This window comes from Haliaeetus albicilla, chromosome 14, assembly GCF_947461875.1.
Source record: "Haliaeetus albicilla chromosome 14, bHalAlb1.1, whole genome shotgun sequence".
Lineage (NCBI taxonomy): Eukaryota > Metazoa > Chordata > Aves > Accipitriformes > Accipitridae > Haliaeetus > Haliaeetus albicilla.
In genome coordinates this window covers 4197942-4212486 of record NC_091496.1, presented here as the reverse complement: position 1 = coordinate 4212486, position 14545 = coordinate 4197942, and the positions used below count along the sequence as shown (strand labels likewise).

The following is a 14545-nucleotide window of genomic DNA, read 5'->3' as shown; positions in this document are numbered from 1 at the left end:
CTCCTTTTGCCTAAACAGCATCTGGGAGCCGCAGAATGAAAACCATTTCAGACAGCCCTAACATCTCACACTACTGAGATTTGCATTCTGTCTTTTAATAAGGAGCAGAAAGCAAAGGAATGAGATAAACTGGGAGCTCCAGACCACGCTTCCCAACGGATTTGGCAAAGTGCTGAGAAGACCCGTTAAAGGGACCAAGCTCATTGACCTCAGAGATTTCCCCAGGCCAGGGCTAGAAAACAAAACAGCTGAATGCTTATTCCCTTGCAGAAGGAACTGCTGGCACCCTGCTCTCTGTCCATCTCCATGTCAAGGGTTTTGATGGTGACGAAGAATCAGCAGCTTTAAATATACATCTGACACAGAAAAAAAGCAGAGTGATTGAAGTCAGCAAGAGACTGCTTGAGCAAAAGTTGAGCGGAGACCCAAGCCCAGAGCCTCAAGGATGTTCAAAAGCCTCACTGCTAATGACTTCACTGTTGAGTTAGGTATTCAAACACCTCTTAAGGACACAAGTTATCAGAATTTGCCTCTTTACATTGCTATATAAATGGCAACAAAGGTGGGAACAACTTGCCAGCTTAGCTTCTCACATCATCCTTATGAAAGGGTGTGTAGGTACTCATGAGAAATGGGGATTTTCGTCAGGGCTGACATACATAGCAGACACTGTGGCAGATGGCACTGGATGAATTGAAATAGAATTGGAAGTTCACGGTATTTTAAAGAAGGTTCATGTAAGACTAAACAAGGTAACAGCTTAAGAAATACACAATAGTGAAAAGAGACAAAAAAGTACTCCCATTCATCCTTCTCCTGACATACGGAGATGTTCAATGAACTAAACCGATTATAAATATTCAGGCATTTAGATTATGGTCACAACTGAATACCGATTGGTCCCAATACATTGGCACCTGCACAAACATACATAAAGCCACCACTGACCTGCACAGTTTGCAGTCCAAAGGGTGAAGGAATACTCTCTTTCCATTTGTTTAAGTGCAAAGCACAGATGAAGTGTGGACCTCACAAGAATATGCCAAAGCCAAGACCTGCTAAGGTTTAAGAAATCAAGCCTTTGAATAGATAATGAAAACATTCAAGATTATTAGATTAGTTAGTATGAAAGAGTAGGAATAAGCCCTCAAATATTTGATAATTGTCCTCTATAAGGACTCCACCACCTCTCGCCAAAGTCTTTGGAACTGGCTGCTGTTAGAGACATTACTGGAGCAAACAGACCAGAGGTCTGAGACTCTGCTCGTCCCCTGCTCCGAAGATATAACTCAGCTCTGCAGTTTTACATTTCAGAAAGAAGCATGCTACTGAAACAGAGTTTGGACAGCATTTCCAAAGCTGCAGGGCCCATCAGGCCTGCTGATAGCTCCTCATTAAAAAAAGCAACAAGAAACAAAACAACAACCTATTTTCCAGGCGGTGAATGACACTAGCATAAGACTGACAACTTTCAGGATGAGGTCATCTCCGTTTCCCTCCAGAAATGAAGCTAGCAAGTACAATTAACAGTAATTAAAAACTCCTTTCACAAAAGGACACTACACTTTTATTATCTCTGTTGAAGCCTAATCAAAAGCATCACAATGAGCTTGTTGATTTTTTTTTTAAAACCAAGATACTATAAAAGACAGAAAGAAACCTGTAATTAAGAACAGAAACCCAATTTTCTTAGGTGCTGTAGTATTTTGGCTCAAAATACATACTGTCCCCTACTTCCCTAAAAGAATAACTCTCTACTTACTAGTTAGCCATGGAAAAACATAACCAAAAATTCTAATTTATAAAGAAAATGCTTAATGGGTAAACAAATGTGCCCATGACACTGAAACTTATATGGGAAGTGTAAGCAATAAGCTGCAATCACACTCATGAAAAGTTATTGGCTTTGGGCCTAATGATCTTCTGCACAGGGTTCCAGCTGCAAAAAGATATTAAGTTTCTTTGCATCCCAATTTACTATTACAAATTCTGAGATGTTCACTGTAAGAATGTGAACTGGTTTGTATTTCAAACTATTTATTATTCATATTTGTTTCACCTTATGTGTCAAAAAGCCAGTGGTCTAATCACTAGAGATCCAGTAGCATTGGGATAGCATTTCAGCCCACCAAATATAAATGTCTGCTGCTGGGTGAGCAGAATCGCTCTCTAGAATTCAGTGATAAATTGCATCTCCAGCAATTACAACAAGAGCTTGGATACTCGGGCAAAGATTTAGTTGCCTAAACACAGCGCCTATGCCTCCTGTCATTTTAGGTGATGTACAGTGTCATGCCTAGCCCACATAAAACTCCCATAAAATTCATGTTGTACCTGCCAGCCCGATGGGTATGTCCCAGATAACCTAAGGCGTCTGTCTCAAAGGCACCAGACACCAATGGGCAGGCAACTGAATCCTATCCTTGGGCACCTGCAGACAGGTACGTGCACATGTATTATGCTGTCTGGTCTTTGTACCAGAGCCAAATCCCACCCATGTATTCTGCTGCACATCTACAGTGTAATAATAGTTTTAAAAACCCTTTAAAATGTTTTTACTTTTGTTGTGGACATTAAAGGTCCCACTGCTCTTTATCAGGAAAGATATTTTGATACTGGTGCCTCTACCCACACACAGGCAGAATTGCCAGATCAGATTTACCAGCAGAGCTTTAGGGTGCAGATTAAACCTTGACAACTGGCTTTCAGCCAGAAACTGGAGTGCTTACATCACTTCTACAGTGTGATTACTTTTAGAATATTTACTGTTATAACCCCAAAGTGACCCGTCTGCTATGCAGTACACGCTACGCACTTGAGTGCTGCCTACAGTGATCTGAGAAGCATTACGTGGGCGCACGGGTCCTCCTCTCCCAGCAGGAGAGGTGAACGTTTTTCCTGAGATTGTGCACATTTAGGACAGAAGGGAATGAGAGGGTTAAGTGGCAAGCGTGCAGGAATGGATGGGTGAGCGGTGAAGCGGTGGGTGCGGCAGCAGGAAGCCCACCTGCCCACCGACTGCCTGCCCGAGGAGCAGATGCCCGCCCGGACAGATGAGAGGTGCCAGCCAGCAGCCCAGAATAGCAGCGGGGCAGGCGGAAGGGAAGGAAACATACGGTCTTAAGCAAGAGGTCAACCCAGTTTGTACGCCTCGGTATTTAAAGTAGAGTTTTCCGAGGGACTGAGCTCTGCAAATCACTGCTGGAAGCAAGGGGCAGCTCTAGAGGCTGAGGACCACAGACGGAGGATGTTGTGACACAAGCAGATCAGTCCATCACTGCTATTTTATATGCGTTTACAGCTGAGCTGAGTGTAAACAGGGAAGTCACATGGCATCCGTAGTGTCACACAGTGACTTCCTTAGTGTCACAAAGGCTCAGAACATCGCCTTTAACATCTATTAGCCCATACAGCGTCTGCAAAAATGGGAACCTTTAAGCAGCTCCTATTAACAATGCCCATCTAGGCCATCCTCCATGACTCAGGAATCCGTTTCTGGATGCTAGCGTGTATTTTCCACTTCCTTTCCCTGCAGTGTATATAACAGAAACGAATCTGAATGCTGACACAGTAAGCAGACTGATTGCAGTATTTTATTTTTTGGACTGAGTCCCAATTTTAGTCTGATCTGGTTCTCAGATCGGAGGTTGTACATTGTCACGTAGTTTGTAAAAGCAGTTGCTACACTGATTTGACTAGATATGCAAGACTGTGCATCTGCAGATCAGAAAGCCAGATCAGGCACACTGCAGATGCATCAAATTTTCTCAGAATAATAAACTGGAGATTTACTGAAAACAATACAGAAATAATTTTACAGCCTTCTTCCAAACACGCAGATATAAATACAGGTCAAATTTGCAGAGAGTGTTCAAATTTGCATCATTGTGTTCTAAAAACAATTTGAAAAGAAAACATTTTATAACAATTCAGAGAACAAGCCTGGGAGACAGCAGATTTGGACTGTTTTCTCCTACTGCTACACCACTGACTGTGGATCATGCCAGGCTATGGGAAAAACTCAACTTTCAATCAATTACCCAAATGACAGGTGAAATTTTCGAAGTGCTCAGCATCCAGAAGGTGTCACCACCGGCTGGAATTAAGCACATAGGTGCTGTCTGCTGCCTGGCAGTTTGAAAAGCTGATCTTTTAAAGGATGGCTATACACTTAAAATGGAAATTTATTAATCAGTACATATCAGCAAAAATAAGCAGTATAAGCAAATATATCTGAAGTATACAAGCGTCTCAGAAGCTTGCTTTCCTACATACTGTAAAACCATCAATGCACTGTCCCTCTTCCAAAGTCATGCTAGAACATAAAGCTGCTCTTTTCTTCCTTTTTTGTAATACTGCTTAGGCAGCAATACCTCTGTTACAAATCTTGAGAATGAAAAGGTTAATCTCTGGTTATTTCATATTGCAGTTATCCCATTCTTTGACACAATTTTATTAACTTCATTCAAGAAAGAATGTAGCCTTGCTAATATAAATGGCAGTTTGACAATTACTTGTACATACGTTTTAATGGATGTACCATTTTGAGACAATTTTTGACAGGAATTCACACCCTATGATATGGCTACAATTTGGTCTGCATGTACAATTTCAGACCAAGACCTTAAAGCTTCCAGGCATCTCCTGAATGACTGGAGGAAGAAGGTCTTCAGATCCCCTACTATGTATTAGTTGGTTAATAATTCTTCTGGTAAATGAACTGTAACTTTTTTAAGCAGACCAATGACTCTCTCACAAATGGATTGGTTCTACTAGACCAAGCAAGACAGATGAATAGTGAAAACTTAATTCTGGCAATAAATAAGCTGCTTTGAACTATTTTTCAGACCAGAACTGTACACTAACAAGTCCACTCACAGTAGTCTCCATCTACAAAACACAGTAACATGTAAAAAGGGTGCCGTGAATGTTAATACAAAGGTGTGCAACATATCTTCCAGATGGGAAGCATTACAAAAATGTTATTACACACACATTTTTAATATTAGGCAAATGAGACATCTTGCATGCAGCTACAGTCTTAGGGCAGCGATCACAATTGAAACGCATGGCTGATCGTAGGGAGGAGGAAAAAAAAAAAAGAGTCAGACAAAACCACAGAATCACAAGGGATGGGTGATGTATTTTTTACCACCCTCCTTGCCCTACCTCCATTTCAGCATTTTAAACTGTTTCAGCATGCTAAAAAAAAAAAAAAAAAGAAAAAAATCTTACTTCTTCTTTAAGCTGTCTGGTTGTTTTCCTACAGACGCTATCTCAGCATTACACAGTCAATACAGCTAATGGCATTAATTGCTTTCTTTTTTACTGAGATCAAGCGAGTGGTTCCCTTCACTTTCTCTTGAGCAACAAACAGAAGTCCAGGTAACCAAAGTGTTAGAAGGTAGTATCTCCAGATCTATTTTATAAACAGCAAGAAACCAATAGTATGTACAGACTTCAGACAGCCTATTTCAGTTTTGTGTTTGAAATGCTAGCTGAAGGGCTCACAACTCTATGGGGCAGAATTGAAGTGAAAGAAGCCAAGCAAAAGGGATGTATTTCTGAGCAACGCACCTTTCGACCATGTTGTTCTGAACTTTCTCCGTAGCATCTAAAATATACTGCTCCTTTGTGTAATCCCAAGTCTTGAAAAAGTTAGTAAACCTCCTCTCCTGTAGTAGCTTCCTGCACCTGTCCCTACAGGTAATAAAAGATTAGAAGGATCAGAATTGCCATGTTTATGAAACTTTTTTTTTCTGTGCAGCAAGCAGCTCATTTCTTATTCTCAAAATGAAAGGAGTGGCCATGTTAAAAAAAAAAAAGGAAAGAAAAACAACATAATGAAAAGGAAGCACACACCCATATGGAAAAAAAAATGGCAAAAGATGAAGCATGCTTATTACAAATGCTTTGTAACCTTGTCACCGACAAAAACAAACAATTAATTAAACAGAAGGGAAACTTCAAGGTTTTTGTTCCTGTATATTCTCAGAAATGTACAACTGTCCACACTTCCACTGAGGTCGCATGCTGCTCTTACGATTGTTGTGGTAAGTTTTAATATCAAGCGTAACAGCAAACAAACTTCTAGTTAGGATTGCAACTGTAAATAATTTAACAGTGTCTGTGCAACCCCACAGACTGCAACTAAGAGCAGTGTTTTTCACACAGCAATTCAATTCCTGCAGTTCCTAAAGCACAAAGCATGTGTAAACACTACCAGGATTCCTGCTTATGTAAGAAATGCAAATTTGGGGCTTTGACAGATCTACAACCCAACAGACTTGTATTAAACATACCCACACATTCCTCTGTATCTTACTTTGCACAGTTACTACAGCGTTTGAACATCCGCAAGAGATTTGCTCTGTTTTAATGGTAAGAAACATCTGCCTAAGCACAGCAAATTATTTCTGGATTTGTCTCAGATAAAAAATGAGTAAATGCTGACTACTGTACGAGCTGGCTCTGTTACAGTTCCAAGCTTTATAGGAAATTTAGTTTGCAACAGGTGACCATGTTCAAGATGAGAAAGATTTCACTCACTGCTTAGGGATACTTTTTAAAGTTACCAATACCGTGACATATTTTCCAGACACCCGTGTAATCCAGTGTTACAGACTTCTGCCTGGCAATAAAAAAAAAAAACAAAACAACACAGCGAATACCACAGAGCTGGTAAGAGTTACTAAACATGCCGTAACACTGGGCTGGCCATCTCCTTCCCCGAACTGCTTTCAGAGCACGACGTGGGTGCAACCATCCCAACTGATGCAACCTGAGCTAAAACCACTGATGTACAACGCAATGGCAAGTGTGGGGTGACAGTGCTCCTTGCAGCAGGCTGCTCGATATACCAGGTCTTCGTCCTGCTGTCAAGTCCACATACAGACAAAGGAATGTAGTTTTCATCAAAAAGTAGGTCCAGCAAGGAAAACTCTCACCTTACCTAGCTACTGGATGAAAAACCTGCAGGGACTGGTCTCTAGTAAGATTTTTCAGTACAATAAATGCGTATCAAGTTATTCCTTACTAAATACACACCTTTTTGGCAGCTAAGATAAAGCCTGTGATTTCCTGCAGTAGTCATTCACCTCTATTTGGGCTTCAAAAGGACTTGCTCTATTACAATAAATATTGAAAATGTACCGTCCACAACTTAATATAATTTAACAGGATAGTAGGGCCATTACCTTAAACAATAGCCTGACTGTACTTGACTACAGAAAGGCCACAGCTAGGGTTGTAACTCTGCCATAGTAAATTAAAAAGTTACGTATTAGTCATGGTGAACTATGTCCAGCCTTACAGCAGTTATAGTAAAAGATCCTAATAAAAGCCTCGTCAGTCAAGGTTTGATAATGATTTAAAGTTACTTTACCTTCCCATCTCATTCATTAAAATGAAAGTATCTTCAAATTTAGGAGACGCCTTTATGCTGATGTGTTGCGCACCTGTAATTCCAGCGTATCCCTCATCTTTGTACCTTTTGTTTCTCAGTTAAGTCCTTCCACCTGCAGCTCTTAGGTCATTTCAGCTCTTGGGAATACCCACTACAAACTGCAATGCTCCAGACTAAAAGTCTCTGTTGTGCTTTCTCTGCTTTCTCTGTGACTGTTAGAGCCAAAAAACCCCAGCAAATAATTACAGTCTTGCGTATTTCTGCAGGAACACTAGCAAAATGGAACACTAGCAAAATACAACCGTCTGACCCAGGTGAAGATTATTGTTTAGTGCGTGCACAGGCACAGTGAAGTTTAGGCAGAGTAAATGATGTGCCATCCAAACAAGCTGGACGCAGACCAGTGGAAAGCAACAGAGGTCTCGAGGGTCTGCCTGCTCACCTGCACACCCCCCAGTCCCTGTAACAGCGCTGGCCATCGGCCCTCTCTGCATGTCTTGAGGGGGGTGGTTGCTACCAGTCTTTCAGGTATCACCACAGAGTCAGCCCATAACGCTGTTCCAACTCTTTTGCTACATACCTACCCATCTACTCACCCCCTCCTACCTCCTCTCTCACTTGCCAGTCTAATTACCCGCCCACTCACATTTTCTCTTATTCACTCAGTAACCCACCCCTTTACATGTTTTTCATTCATCTCCCCGTTCAGTTACACAACCTGATCCTCAAACACCTTCAATCCACTCGCTAATAGTAATTCTACCTCCTATGGATACACCCATCCTCACCTCTCTCATCAACATCCCTACACAGCATCTAGCTTCCCGGTGGCTTAAAGAAGACAGCTTACCATCCTGAGCTCCCGAGGCCCAGGAGGCTTCCCTGAGCTCAAGCCCTCCATGCCACAGCAACGCTAACCCGCTCCCGGGATCCCTTCTGAATGAGTCCAACGCCTCCTTCCGACACAATGCGGATGGATGGTGGGGATGAGGACTGCACCGTGCTGGTGCTGGCCCTGCCTTTGCCAGCTTCCAGGCACGCTGTGCCTCCAGCAGGCACGCAACACACACCCTCACCCCCACCCTAAAAAAAACCTTTATTTGGAGGCTTGCAACACAACCCTCCCATCCTTTGCGGCGTTCTGAAAGGAAAAACAGTAGTCATGCTTCAGAAACCAGAGGAGGTCTGGGGTAAAGGCGCTGTATCATGACCGTTGGCAGCTCCAAAGGGACTGGCTCAGGCCAGCGTGGCCATACGCCAGCTCACACCAACTGGCCTGTCTCTCATGAGGTGACCGCAAAAACAATGCCCATTTGTCCTGTTTATGGCTGTGGAGTATTTGTTTTGGGGGGATATTGACCTAGCTCTTTGTGGTCAAGACAAGGGAAAACTTTGGAGACAACCCTGCTTGGGCACCCGAGGCTTCTGGTAGCAAAGACCAAGCCTGGACGAAGAGACAACAAACAAGCAACCCCCAAATCTCACCAAAACAAGTGAAACTATAAAAAGAAACAATAGTTATGAAGAAACTTTGAGAAAGGCATAGGATAATGGAAAGCTGGGGGGGGGGGGGGGGGGTGCCTCAAATAACTGCATTACAACTTCCACTATTTCTGTCACTAATGGAAAAAGGTAATTTTTTCATTTTCCCTGTAATGCTCTCTGCAGACTTGCCTGCACACATCGCTTCCCCGCAGTTTAAATGCCACAATAGAGTTAAAAATCACTTAAGTTATACTGGCATAACTCCCCCATATAAAAACATTTTCATTTCCGAGTAAAATTGGCCTTTTCAGGTAATTTTCAACAATTTCTCAAGTGACACCAGAACAGACCACTCTTATACTGGAATTAAATATTCATCTGAGAAGTTGTACTATTAGAAGTTTGGTTTAAAACCTATGTTCAATCAGTATAATTTTCCCCAATCCTGAAGAACTGAACATGCAGCACTTAAGGTGATACATCGAATATTCAAGAGCACATAATACTATGCCATTCATATTTACAGGCTGTTAACACCACAGAGAGAATTACTGAAAGATGAGAACGCAGACTTGAAATAATATGGTGAAACAAAGAAATGGAAAAAATTTAGGCCAAATATCAGGCAAAGAAAAATCTCGCCATCAAACTTTGTGGAAAAGACTCCAGAAGACCAAAGTGGAAGGCCAAGTTCTTAGAGTATCTCTAGCCATAAACCGCAGGGGGAAAAAAAAAAAAAAAGCATAGCAGAAAACATGTACTGGCAAGAAGACGGTCTGGATGATCTAATGCACTTTCCATCTCTAATATCTATGATTCTGTAATTCCGTAGGAGCGCTTAGAGTGCTGGCAAACTTTTGTAGCAACTCAATTGTCTGATTATTGTGGGATAATCAAAGTGTTCAATTAAACGGAGGTCCTTGTAGCTGGATGTTGTAGCTATGCCACGCCACTCTTGTTCAAAGTTGTGCATTACGTTGCCAGTAGAGCGCCTGATCTGAATGGCAGGCGCGCAATAATTACAGAGTTGTGGGTAGCTCTCCTAAAGAGGCAAAACAGAATTTAAGTAATTAAAGAGACAATCATCATCTTTCTTGCAAAATGCCCGGGGTCAACTTTTGACAACAGATTTGATAATACAGAGTTCAACTTTGTCAACCTTTATGCATGCAAATAACTTCACTCATACATGCAAGTAAGCGTTAGTTTCGTTGGATCTATGCTATACAGCATTTTTAACTATTTACTCTTGATTTGTGTGCTGAGAAAATCCTCCCTTAGGGTAAAATACCAGATTGTTTCTCAGATCACGTGCTTTGTTTGCTATTTTCAAGTTATTAGGTAAGAGTACCTACAGAAAGATGAAAGTGCAAAAGGACATATGGCACGAGCGCACCTTTTATGTTTAAAGCGTATGTATGAGAAAAATGGATGACAGCACTAAAAAGTTTAAGAATCGGGAAGTTCAAGACAGAAATGCAGAAGCAGCAAAAAAAACTCCAAAGCAGGAGAGTAGAAAAAAGAGGCATATAGAAAGATAATCCTTCACAACATGAAGAACTGTGCCGTGTCTGCTGGAAGTCCACTGCGTGAACCATCACTGCCCTGAAATCTTCTTTGAAGGGTTGTTTGGGGGTGTTTTGCCATTTTTTTCCTGGCCAATGGAAATTCTACCCCAACTCCGATTAGGACAGGGTGTAATTTGTGAGATATAGACAAAGGCTAATTTTGTGAAAAGTATGAACAGAAGAACAATTGGTGATGCTGTTTGAAAAAATGCAAATTCAATAGATGCCATGAGCCTATTAGGCTCTGTAATTATTTCTATACTATTGATTTATATTGATGACTAGAAATTGTAGCAAGGGATGGACTCCTCTGTGCCACCATACAACATTATTAACCCTACTCTTAAGTACTTAGGCTCTGAACAGAAAATGGAAATAAAAAAGGAGTACACTGACTACTCATTGTACACCGATGCCAGGTTAAATGCAGACACCCAAAATCCAGATGCCAAAGGAAAACAGGGAAGACTAAAAATCAATAGATTGCTTGTTTTGGAGAACAAGATTAAGTTAGCTTTTACTTGAGCTCCACCGTGATTTAAAGACAGGTGACGTATGGTTTCCTGAACAGGTTGAACCGCACTTCATGCAGGTGTCACTGAAAGGGACAGTCCCACCTCCTCCTTTGCTTCTGGCCATGAGTTCCTGCTACTTTCCCATCAGCACTAACAGTCACGCAGCTATGCAATGAGTTGGATCAGTTCTAATTTTCCCAAAAGAAAAGAATGGGAGAAGAAAACTCTATTCAACCAGATCAGCAAATTGAGCTGGCTCACCTGACGGCCACATGGTCATCAGTGGTGACCGTGGAAGAAGCTAACTTTGAAACTGCACATGAAATCTGCAGAGCAGTTCAGTTCATTAGGTACACTCTGGTCACACTAAAATAACATCAACTGCAAGACATGTAACAATCACAGTAATCCAAAAACATGTCCACAGAAGATAATGTTGACACCTTTAAGTAGTAACCCAATGGTAAGAGCTCACCTGGGAAACTGGGCACTTTTCCCCCTGCAGATCCCACCTCCTACAAAGTCCTTGAACCAGCCAACTCCAAGCAGAGCTTGGGCTGAGGCTGCTTTCTGCCTTCCTGCTGGAGCTGGGCCAGCTCAGAGAGGAATTCAAAATTCACAAAGCCATAAAGAGAAAGCACTGGAGGGCAAATATGACTCCATGAGAATCAAACTCGCAGGAGAAGGGGTAGAGCCCTATATTCTGGTCCCTTCTCCAGGAATTGCTCATGCCTACTGCACTGAAGATTAGATAAAATGTATACACAGCACCTTTTATACTAAAGCTTGAAAAATACATCCTATGAGCTATGTAAATACTCTTAAGAGCCAGTGAGAGCTCTGCCCTAACAGGAGAACAACATATACCTACCTGTATTCTTGGAAATATTTTTATTTTTGGTGGATAAAAGTAAATCAAAGAGAAAAGCTGAGATCTTCAGTTATGACTCACTTCTGCCAACCTCGTGTTTTGGCAATAAAACTGCATATACACTCTCACAGGAGCCTGTAATAACAGGTCATATGGGGAATTTCAGTAGCCGCTTAGGTCCTTAAAGTTACAATTCAGGTGCCCAAACTTTGATTAGAAGTTAAAAACGCCTGCTAGCTTCCACTTAACTGCACCAGTGAACCCTTAAAGTCACAGCACTGCACGGCAGCACTGCCTAGAGATGGCCCAGTTTTGCTGGCAGACATATGGGAAACAAGCGAGGGAATTGGACAGCAGAGATTGTCGCACACAACTCTACCCTGAAAACGCGCAGATAAAAGCAGCTTCTATTCATACCTCACACTGCTGATACACATACGTTTTTATCTGGCTCAATGAGTATTTTTTTTTTTTTATATGTTGGTATTACCATTCCAGTGGAGCAATAGAAGAGGAAGCGCTCCTCTTTTCCAGGTGCAATTGTGAGCTCACCATTTTGTATGCAAACTTCAGCTGCAAACTCTGCATTTGGATGGCTACAGGCCATAAAGAACTGAACTAAAAAAAATTTACAAAACAAACAACAAGAAAAAGCCAACAAATTCTCTGTACCTTGCCTGTGAACTTTCAGATGGGAATCCCTCAGAGATCAGCACAAAAGAATGCTACCAAGACACTACACAGACCTAAAACGTCAAGCATCATGTTGGTTTAGTAGAAGACATCATACTACGCACCCATGCATCTAATTTCACACTGTGTTAGTGTCTTCCTTATAAGCAATTTATGGCTTGTGTTTAAAAAGTTACCATTTATGATAAAGGGGTTTTTTTGGTTGTTTTTGTTTGTTTGCTTGTTTTTTTTATAAAATCAGGTCTTTCACTAACTGACATAATAAGCAGTATTCTGCTTCACAGAGAAAGTGCTGTTAAACCTGCCTCCACGTGCCGTCTTTTTTTTTCCACAAGATAATCAAAAAAGGCATAGAAAAATGTAATCTCTACACCATATATTTTAGATTCTCTCAATCATATTAGGTGACATTTTAAAAACTGCAAAGAAATGGAGATACTACAAATACACATGTAAAAAAAAAATCACGTTTCAAAATATCATTTTTCCCAATTATTTTGGGTGTGAACCATCCCTGTGCACTGCGTCACTGGTAACAGCCTGCTCCCCAAAACAGGTGATTTTCAAGAGCAGCAATTTCCCTGTCCCACAGGTAGGTATGCAACAATGAACTGAAGATCTAAGATTTGTTCTCCTCAAACAGGGCCTGCTTGTAATTTCTTAGCAAATGAAACTGCTCCACTGTAAGCCTAAGGAAATCTGATCCACTGCTTAAACACAGGTTTAACAGTTAACAATTTAGGGGCTATAAAAATTTGCAACTTCCTTGCTTTTTATCTGAAATGATAAGAAAACAATGATTTGTTGTTGTTGTTGCTTTTTTAGAAAAAAAAGTCCCCCCAAGAACATTTTGATAAGCTTATGGTTAAATAAATGATTTTCAGAAGATATGCAGTTAATTCACAAAAGTACTTGGCAAAATCTAATTTCAAATATCTAATTCATATAACATTTTCCTTTATTTGTTTAATTCAAGTAAAATATTTTCCTCCGCCCTTTCCTTTTCATAGACTTTTCACACCCACATAACAACCAAGTGACTCTTCCCCGACCCTGCCTCCCACGCCTTTTGGTCCAACTGCTCGCCAGAAAGTCACCCTGCTCTTGAGCTCTTCTCCCAAGATCCAAAGGAAGCACTTAAGAAAAGGAAATCCAGTACAATGCTAAACCTTCCTTCTCTTTTTTTAACCACTGGGTTTATTTGCAGTTCCAGAGGGATGTGTAGTGTACGGACTGCCTTCTCGGTTGCTGTTTCGGAAAAGAGGGAAAAAAAATATCTGCGAGCGCCTCGCTACAACTGCCGACTCAAGTGGGTTTGGGAATGCAAGGCATCCCAGTGTCACCCACCCAGGGAAGAACAGCAGCAGTGAATTCCTCCCTTCGTGATGGATGGTTAGGACACAGCACCAGCAATTCCTACAGCTGGTGTCTGGAAGAGACCTGTCACAAAGCATGATAAATTCAATAATCACTGTTCTGTTTTCCCCATCTTCTAATAATGTATGCATTCAAAACAATGATCTGGAAGTCCAGGAGCTACCATATCACATATCAGCATCCTCTCTACATGGAAAACATAGTGATAATGCCGGTAAAGCACTGAAGGAAAGTTCAGTAATGCTCATTTTATCGACAACTAAGAATAAATAATGATTCGCCCAAGAAGTCCTCCCTCCAAAAAATCCCTCCCAAACTACTGGCAGAGTTGACAGCAGATTCAGGGAGCACAACTTCCAGACCTAGCTCCATCAGCCAATGTGATTCCTTCTAGCCAATAATATGCCAATGATTTGGGTTTTCTGAGAAACCACTAATTGATAGCTTTTTTCCTTGGGATTTACAGAGCCACTTAAAAATAACATCATTTCTATTCTAGGCATATTTTAGGAAAAGTATCATTAGATATAATTCCAGGGATGGACATCTGATTTTTATGTGAAATTCAAAAAGACCGAAGCCTTGTTCATTCAGTGAAGTGTAGCAGGAAAATTACAGCATAGCCATGACT

At 41.2% G+C, this 14545-nt stretch overlaps 1 long non-coding RNA gene across 3 annotated transcripts in view; it reads right to left on the bottom strand.

The window, feature by feature from the left end:
* LOC104315767 (uncharacterized) overlaps positions 1-14545 on the bottom strand; it is a 123981-nt gene that overhangs the window by 10306 nt on the left and 99130 nt on the right. For 2 of the 3 annotated variants that reach the window (XR_011327699.1, XR_011327698.1), the window contains exons 4-5: positions 5578-5700; positions 3575-3892 (exon numbers count right to left, since the gene is read on the bottom strand). This is a non-coding gene — a long non-coding RNA (uncharacterized lncRNA). Of the gene's footprint in view, positions 1-3574; positions 3893-5577; positions 5701-14545 lie in introns of those variants that run through there. The other variant, XR_011327697.1, reaches the window with a different exon arrangement.